This window comes from Eucalyptus grandis, chromosome 3, assembly GCF_016545825.1.
Source record: "Eucalyptus grandis isolate ANBG69807.140 chromosome 3, ASM1654582v1, whole genome shotgun sequence".
Taxonomy (NCBI): domain Eukaryota; kingdom Viridiplantae; phylum Streptophyta; class Magnoliopsida; order Myrtales; family Myrtaceae; genus Eucalyptus; species Eucalyptus grandis.
In genome coordinates this window covers 45141947-45152275 of record NC_052614.1, presented here as the reverse complement: position 1 = coordinate 45152275, position 10329 = coordinate 45141947, and positions in this window count along the sequence as shown.

Sequence of the window (10329 nt, the reverse complement as noted above, 5' to 3'; positions counted from 1 at the left end):
TAAGTAAAGATAATATATTCGAATATAGATTATTGTGTATTATTTATATGCCTAATTTAACAACATCTATGGCAATTAAAAGGAAATATTAAAACACAGATTATCAATATAAACTATAATATCAAAATTATCGATTCAAAGTTACAATGTTTTTCATAATTAAACTATAGGTAATTTAACTACGTGAATAAGGCTCTGTTTGGTGACATTTCTATTTATTTTAATTTCTTTTCTTTTGTTCCTCAAAATAAAAAGAGAATAAAAATCCATTTAGTAACGTCAATCAATTTTTCTATTCCCCGGAATAGAAAAGTGATCGGAAAATAAATTTGAAACAGAAACAAATGAACAATTTCTAGAAAGAAGTTATTTGTCTTTTCTTTTTTTCTTTTTCTCTTTTCTTCTTCTTTGCCGGCTGCCACCCTCGCTATCGCTCGCTGCCGGCCAATTGCGACAGACTGCCACCCGCCGGTTGGCCGACCGCCATATGATTGCGGTAAGTAATTCTTCAAATAACCCTAAACTGAGATTATCCAAATCTTGTGTTCTTTTTCTTTTTCATTTTTTTTCCTGACAAGGATATGCAATATGTGGAGTTGCGTGGCTTCATCTCCTTTTCTTTTTCTTTTTGATAATTTAATAGCACGGCCGCAGTTAGCCAGCTATCTGAAGGGGAATTGTCAGATCCCCTTACTTAAAATCTGAGTAAACCAGGGTAGGGATCGGATCCACAACCGTCGATTTTTCTAAGTCGGAGATACGGAAAAAGCCCTTGCCGCCAGGCCAATCTCGATGTAGGTGTAGCTTCCTCTTTCGAACAGTTGTAAATGCAAACATTAAAATTTAAGCAGATACTAAAATAGGATGAACTTTCACAGTAAGAAACATTTATATTATATTTATTGAGCAAATTTTCTTTTTCTGGTATGTGCAGAGTTCATTTTCTGCAGAAAATACTGCACAAACCCAACAGATATACAAGAATTCCAGCAGATACGCGAGACTCATTTCTGGAATCATTTACGATGGTCCAGGTTCAATTTGGCACGCAATGGACCACGTCGGGAAAGAAGTAGGTAGGTTCGTAATTGTTATAGCATCACGGCCACAGAACAGAGACCAAAATTGTTACAAAAGTAGATGATCCTCCAAGGAGAAGGAAAAAACTTTTGAGTCGTATAGGCTCATAGCAACATGGCCACAGGGAACAAGATGGGAAAAGCACATGGCTCTGTCATATCAATCGTCCATTCAAGATTGGTTACACAACACATGCTATGAAGTAAAAATCCCAAGAAAATTATCCTATCAATCCAAAAATTATTGTGCGGACGCTGATTTAGTCTTAACTTTTCAATTATGTTAAGTTGTCCTTCTAGTGAATTTTTGCTAGGAATTGCGGACTCAGCAGTCCAGTCATCTCCGGTCATATATGATTTTCAACAAAAATTGGCCAGAATGACAACATTAGACCACCATATCAGTAATTTCTGGCAATTTACCATATTATATTCACACAGATTTATAACTAAATGAACAACATTGAAAAATTCAGAAAATAAATGGATATCTACATGATAGGTCTAGTAGGACTAATTGGACAATTTCCCCCTAGAAATTTCCCCCTAGAAAGTCCCACTACTTATTGCTTTTGAAAAGTCACTAGCTAATAAAATTAATGTGATGTGTAAATAAAACTAATATCGTCTAATGAAAAGTTAATTAACCAAAAATATTACTAGTCTTTATTTTCTAGAAAATTCTTGTAGGTTACAACGTAATGTTTGGTTCGCGATTGGTTGAATCTAGTGTGATATTTTGACATGATACCTCTTATCCGTGCAAGAGCTTATTTATGTTGTGGTAGTATACTAGCGTTCCAATTGATATGGCATTTCCGCAAAAAGATGTTCTCATCAATTCAAAACTAACCAACATTATTGGCATACTTCTTTTTAGACTGCATGCATGCGTTGCGATAAATCATACTTTGAACCTCCTTTTTTAAAATACTTAATACTTATGTGCATGGTATGTATATGATACAAGATTTACACTAAAATTTCCATCTTTTACAAATTTACCAAAAAAACGCCTGCTTAATCTAGGCAATTTATGTAAATATTAAACACAGCATGTTCTATTATGTGCTTCATTCTCAACTAATTTTATTTTCATTAGTTTTTATTCTTGGTATATATGAGGTGCAAAACTAAGAAAAATTAACATCTAAAGTCTACAGTCCCAATTTTATCAATAGGTAAAACATGAGATATTTTCGTTAGTTATTCATGTGTTTACTGTCATTTACGTTTCAAAACTTAAAAGCAATTTTAAACATTTTAGATGTGTCTTGTTTTTTATCTAATTAAAATATATTGAGTCTGGTCCTTTCATGCGAAAACTTAATATCCCTATTTGCCTCCAGGAAACTCATCAATTTCCAAGACATTTCCGCCGAGATTCTCACAATTTTAATTTAATCAATATCCGTCCTCGGAAAGATGTCAGATGTAGTCCTTTCATGCCAAAAATTAATATCTCTATTTGTCTTCTGGACAAGTCATCGATTTCCAAGACGTCGCAGCCAAGTTTCTCAAGATTTTAAATTACACCCCCTAGCCCATAGGTAAAAAAAAATTAGATATTTCAAAATTTGAAAAATTTATTAAAAAGAAAAATTAAACCTATCATAGTGTAGTCAATTCAATTTGAAATTTTTTATTTCCGTACTTTTTTACGATTTGTTAATATAATTCTTATGAATATCAAATATTTAAAATATTTGATTACACTTATAATGTATCATGTGTTAGGGAAATCCCTTATGATGTTTTGAAGATGACAAAATAAATCAAAGGCTACTAACATGTTTGATGGTTGAGTAATAGACCATGCAGATAATAGAACATGTAGAGGATATTATCAAAGTCTGAAGACCGCGACTCGAGACTCAAAGTCCGAAGACCGTCGACTCAAGACTCAAAGTCTGAAGACAGACTCTATCTTTGAAGCCGAACCGGGTACGACTCGAGATTGTAAAGTCTGACTCAGATTGTAAAGTCTCAAGACCCAGATTGTAAAGTCTCAAGACTCATATCGTAAAAGTCTCAAGACTCAGACTTTACATCCCATTCGATGAATCGTAACTCAAGCCCAATCATACAACGGCTAGTGATCTGGTTTGGATTCCACATCAAGATTGATTTGATTGAAGACAAGATCTTTCTATACGAAGAAGCTTTACTTATGGAAACCAAGATTTCGTTTGTATGGGCGATCGGAATCAATTTGGGATTTTACCTTTGTCACTCAACGGCTACCAAATCTTCTAAGATACAGAGCTGTCCAATGGGTATATTGGAAGACGATTCTCCGGGATGCTGTCCAACGGTAGTTTGGAAGTGGAGGAGTATTTAAGAAGATCATGGACCGATGAGCAAGTAAGAGACGGAGCGTAGAATTTATAATTCCAAAGTCTAAGCGACTTTAGATCATATACTTGTCTCTTGAGAGCTTAAACGTTTGTAATCGTGAGAGAAATACCAAGAGAGTGACTTAGTGAGATAGTGTGATCTACTAAGTGTTTGCACTCGGAATTGTAATCTCTTGATTGATTGCATAGTGGAATCCAGCCAAGAAGGCTGTTATCGTGGGAGAGTGGACGTAGGCTTGGATTAAGCCGAACCACTATAATTTCTGTGTTCTTATTCTCTTCCCTAACTCCTTTATTTTGTTCATACTAGCACTCTCAATTGGTATCAGAGCCAAGTGCTCGGTTTATAAAAGTGTTTTTACTTTTGAGCTAAAGATTCTTTATGGCTAGTATGTTGGCACTAGGACTTATGGAAGGGCAAAGCAACACAAGGCCACCATATTTTGATGGAAAGGAATACGACGTATGGAAGAACAAAATGAAAGCATTCCTAAGATCCAGAGATCTCTTACAATGGGATGTTGTGGAAAGAGGAATCAACCCCATTGCTGCGTCTACATCAAATAAGAATGGCAAAGACAAAAACACCAAAGCCCCCGCTCCTATGTCTCGGACGGAGTTGTTCAAAAGAGAAGCGCTTGATGCAAAAGCTATTTATTCTTTATATTGCGCTTGTCTCTTGCTGAATATAACAGAATCTCTTCATGTGAAACAGCAAAGAAGTTTGGGATAGACTTCATGTTACATATGAAGGGACCGATCGTGTAAAAGAGACAAAAGTAAACTTCTTGCTCGGCAAATATGAATCCTTCAAGATGAAGCAAGGAGAATCGATTGGAGATATGTTTAGCCGTTTTACAGAAATTGTAAATGGTTTAGCATATCAAGATCAGCAAATTTCTGCCCCAATGAAGGTCAACAAACTCTTGCGAGGTCTCTCAAAAGATTGGAACCATATCAAGACCTCAATCCGGGAGACTCAAAGGATTATGCCACTCACCGTTGATGAATTGATCGGCACTCTTCAATCCTATGAAGTGGAGCAACTTAACGATGAAGATCCCGAAGGTAAGAAGTCCATTGCTTTAATATCTAATGCTGTTTTGATGAAACAGACTCAGAAAATGACATGGACGATGAAGAATTTGCCTTTATGGTCGAGAAATTCAAAAAGCTGAGTAGAAAAGAAAGGAAATTCAGTGGAAGAAGTCAATACAAGCATAATGGCCAGAAAAGAATCATGAAAGAAGATGATGAGCAAAGAAATCTATGCTTGATGGCACATTCAGAATCCGAGTCTAACTCGGACAGAGACTCGAATCGAGTCGATTGAACCAGACTCAGAATCTAATGAGGAAATCAAGGGGGAGAAATCGAATCCAAAAGAAAAGGAAAAGAATCGTGATCACCTCAAAAAGGCAACAAATTGAGGGGGAGCTTTGATCAATTATGGAAAAATCTTTTTTGATTGATCGTGATCTTAAAAGGTAATTGTGTCAGAATTTATTCTACAAAATCCGGTTAGTGCATCTCTTATTACCTTTTGTCATTAACAAAATCTCATATTGATATTAACATTTTATGACAAAAATGGTACGTGAATTTTATGATGCATCCGTGATTTTTATTGGATATTTGCTGATATAATCGAAGTGAGCTATATTGCATATCTTTAATATTCGATAAAAGCTGATTTTTGAAAATTGTGATTCATGCAAGATATTTGTTATCATTCTCTACGTGAATCCATCATTATCGCTTTTTGATTATGACAAAAAAGGGGAGAAGATGTGAATATGCATATGTGCTGATTGGTTAATATTATATTATGGCATAATATTGAGCTGAGATTATTTTCTATATATTATTATGCTCAATCTATTTGCTATCTTCTGATATCCTTTGATTTAAATTTTTAAATCTGCATATTCAGAGATTGTTTTGTCATCATCAAAAAGGGGGAGATTGTTAGGGAAATCCCTTATGATGTTTTGAAGATGACAAAATAAATCAAAGGCTACTAACATGTTTGATGGTTGAGTAATAGACCATGCAGATAATAGAACATGTAGAGGATATTATCAAAGTCTGAAGACTGCCAGACTCGAGACTCAAAGTCTGAAGACTGCCAGACTCAAGACTCAAAGTCTGAAGACATACTCTATGCTGAAGCTGAACTGGGTACAGACTCAGATTGTAAAGTCTACAGACTCAGATTGTAAAGTCTCAAGACCCAGATTGTAAAGTCTCAAGACTCATATCGTAAAGTCTCAAGACTCAGACTTTACATCCAGATTCGATGAATCGTAACTCAAGCCCAATCATACAACGGCTAGTGATCTGGTTTGGATTCCACATCAAGATTGATTTGATTGAAGACAAGATCTTTCTATACGAAGAAGCTTTACTTATGGAAACCAAGATTTCGTTTGTATGGGCGATCGGAATCAATTTGGGATTTTACCTTTGTCACTCAACGGCTACCAAATCTTCTAAGATACAGAGCTGTCCAATGGGTATATTGGAAGACGATTCTCCGGGATGCTGTCCAACGGTAGTTTGGAAGTGGAGGAGTATTTAATCATGTTGACAACTATAGGATGTGACATTTGACTACAAGGTTTGGCTTCACAAGAAAAGGTTTGGGTTTAGCTATGGGGACTGGTTCAACCACAGTATCAACATTGTTGTCGCATAACTTGTCTCATGTGGAAGGAGCACGAAATGTCGCCGCTGGCACCCGATGATGATCTCCTCCTCCTCCCTCCTCCTCGTCTCATTCATAGGCATTGTTGGGTAACTTAATAGCACTTTCTCGACCCAAGGTCTTGGGAGATTGACATTGCAGTGACAGCAAAAGATAAGGGCAAATTTGATCGAGATCCTTGGACAATTTAATCATGACGGTTCTATTGTGAGGTCAACACGATTAATGGTTTAAGTGAGCTTGTTCTATCTGGGTACGGACTGCACGATAGTTTTTTTTCATAATAACATGGAGTGATTCTCGATGGTCCGCATTTAGGGCTTTGAAGAAGAACTTGGTGGGCGGGCTTAAGTTTTTGGTTCTGAAGCATTACGTGTCTACCCAGCTAATCGATGATCATTTCGAAGATAGTTTAACGAACACATTTGAGGATTCAGAAGAGCCTTCAAGTTCATCTTTTCATTGATTTATATTCAATTTGTCTCTTCGAGAGCCAGCCTCTTTGAGAGTTAATCACACAATGCTTTGACTGTGTATCTACATCCTAAGAGAACAATATTACTAATCGTCATATAATGTAAACAGTTAAATAGAAGAAAAGCGCGCTAATTCATTCTATATATATTAATGAAGTAATTTATTCCTCGAATAACCCTAAACTAAGATCATGCAAATCTCGTGTTCTTTTTTTTATTTTATTTTTTCCTGACAACGACATACAATACGTGGAAACGCATGGCTTCATCTACTTTTTATTTCTGATGATTTAAGAGCACTGCCTCAATTGGCGAGCTATCTAAAGGGGAATCAGAAGCCCCTCAGTTAAATCTAAGAAATTCAGGGTAGGGATCAGATTTACAACCGTCCATTTTTCCACGTCGAGAACATGAGAAAGCCCTTATCACTAGGTCAATCTCGATGTGGGTGAAGCTCCGACTGTTGTAAATGCAAACATTAAATTTCAGCAGATAAAAAGTAGGATAAACTTTCTAAGAAACATTTATATTTTCACCGAGCAATTTTTTTTTTTTTTTTCTGGGAGGACATTTATGGGCGAAGAGCTACCATATGACTCGACTGCTATCAGAAAAAGCGCAGACAAACCCCAAATCAAATCACGAAAAGTAAGATGAGGCCAACGACAGCCGGGAACTCCAGATTTTCCGGTGGCTACATTCAAACAAGGGCGGAAGAAGCAAGCAGTAGACCGAGCGTCAAAGAGGAACTCACGGCGGAGCCGAGCATCTTCGACCGGCAAGACCTGACCGCTAACGAGCCATGAGTCCCGGTGGGAATAGGCCGCACTGCGCTCCCTGGCGGCCGCCGGATGGGAGTGGCGCCGCGGCTGCCGCCACCGTCACTGCCGCCGCCACCAACACCCCAGCTCCCACCTGCGCGACCACCGCCACCTCCACCACCCCAGAACGACCACCCCCACCCCCGCCCCCGCCCCCGCCCCCACCGCCACTCAGCCTTTTCACCACATGGGCGCCGATCTTTCTCACTCGGAAGGGAGACCAGACGTCGTCGCTCGATTGTCGTTGTTGTTGCTGCTGCCGCTGGCGAACGGTTTCATCAATGAACACGGTGACCTCGCGAGCCGAGCTCCAGGGAGATCGAGATAGCAGCAAGAGAAGCACGAAGGAAAGGGCGAGCGGCGCGAATTTGAACGCGGCCATCAAAGCCGCCGGAGTTTTTTTGCGTGTTGATCAGATCCAGTTTCCCGCAGTCAAAGCTGTGATTCTTCTTCCTTCTTTCGGTCGTGTATGAACGACACGTAAAAATGAAGGCACCGGAGCGTGGTCGAGAAATTTAAAACTTGTTCTTTCGAAAAAAAAAAAATATATATATATTTCATTAAATGTCTGATTCTCGCTGTAGAGGACCACAGGTACCTTATTAGGCATTTAGTATTAATTTAGTTTCTCGGAATTTAATTTTCCCAGATATATTAAAATAATAAAATCGAAACTAGAGAAAATTATTAAAATATATATGTGAAGGGTGACAAGGGGTGGGTGCAAGCTATGAAAAAAAAAGGTAAAAAAAGGGCATGGGCAGATGCTTAAATCGGTGTGTAGCAAGTGACCACAGAGGCTAAAAGGGAAAACGTGCACCAGCGGGCAAAAAGACAAAAGGCATCGCGTGTGCGCATGTGAAAAAGAAATAAAAGGAAGGACAGACAGAGAGGCAATGTTTGTTCAAGCTTTACAGATCGGGAATCTCTCGTTGGCGCATGGAGACATGGCCATTGATATCGTCAAAATTCGCGGCCGAAGAGAAGACCATTGGCACCGCCGGGGCGCGATCATTGAAGGACTAGATGTCTTGGAGATGGTCAGCAGGGAAAAGGGGGAGAGATATTCAGAGCGAAGGCAGGAAAATCATGGTGGTCGTGCTGAGAAGATTCGAATCGAGGCTCACTGCCATGCATTCCGTGGCTGAACTGCCACCACTCCATCGCCCTGCTGTTCAACCACGGTTGCCCGGTGAAGCTCCGGCCGCGGCCGGCCCTTCCCCGCCTCTGTCCGAGCAAGTCGCGGAGAGTATGTGTGTGTTCAGTTCATGGGGAAGCGTGGGAGAGTGTGGTATGTGCAGAGTTCAGTCGGGATGGCTGAGTGTGTGCGTGTAATTTCAGTGAGTGTATGTATATGAATTGTGAATCCGTATGTGCAAAATGCGTGGGCCCGCGTTATGCGTACATGTTCCGCATAAATGTATGTGCTTGATGGCGAGCATCGTATGCGTGTGACACCCCTGGATTGATCAAGTCCCAGAATCCATTGAGTCTCTCTCGTTTGCAGAAATGAAGCATCCGGCAGTTTACTTAAGTGTCTCTAATCTACCCTAACCAATTAGTGACGATTCCCAAGGTAAGATAGTTGCATGTTAAAATGAGTATCAAGTTGTGATCGGTAGGACTTGTGAGAGTCCATACTAAACACGAACGATTGTCTTATGAGAGGAACCTTTATTCTCGTTTAATTGTCTATTAGATTTATTAGTTTTTTCTTAAGTGGTTCACTTTTGGAAAGGTTGTGACAATGCGAAAAATTGAGACGAACAGGGGCATGAATAGGCCTGCCCTGCCCTGCCCTTGTCAAATATAGATTATTTATTTTGTAATGTTTAGTTAAATAATATCGATGGCAATTAAAAAACATAAAATATTGACACTACAGATGAATTTATTCATCCAAGCTTCTCAGAGAAACCCTAAAACGCCGCCAATTCTTTCTCAGAACAATCCGCGCCCATAGGAAATCTGTTGGGGAGATGGAAATCAAATCCTGCCAAACAAGCTTTCCATTCTCAGCAGCATTCCAAGCACTCAATAAGGCGGCCAAACAATGGTTTGTCCTCCAGAGACAAATTAAGCAACGACACTAACAACGGATTGTGGCAACAAAATCTCTCTCATTAGGATTTCCCTTCAGAAAATTCAATTTCGAAGAAATCGAACCATATGGTGTTTGATTGTGCTGAAAATAAATTGAAAAAAAAATTAGTTTCGTGGTATTAATAAGTTAATCCACTAAAGGCAGCTATACGTGAAATATTATATACGATTGTGTTTTTTGGAATGTAAAAGAACATGAGCAGTATATCCTTAAGATGGTAGACATAGATAAAATTATAAACCTATTCTATGGATGCCAATTTAGTTCTAAAGTTACTTTTTGGTGATTTTTTAACATAGTATTTCCAACCAATTTTGGCTATGCTGGCAGGGTCTCAACAATGGCAATGGAAGGCTATAGTTAAAAAAGAGCAAGAAAAGAGAACAAAAAAAATTCATAATTAAAAAAAATACAAAAATAGTTTACGTTAGCACCGATCGACACTAGCCATGCCATGTAGAATAACTGGCATTGACTAGATCATTACTCAATAATATAAGGTCAAATTTGATCAGAAGGATCATATTAGCTAATAATTAAAATGTTTAGAATTAAATTTATCAAATTGTTTAAAATTGAATTAGCATTTGTATAATAGATTTATGACTTTTTCAGTAATGTTTAACTAGATTAATGGAGAAAACATATCAAAAAAAAAAATAGAGTAGAAAATTATCTAAAAAGTCCTAAATCTAATTCAGTCTTAAACATGTAAATCTTGCTAATTTTTCATCCGGTGAATTTTGATTGGAAATCACTAACATAGATATTAATCATCCTATGTG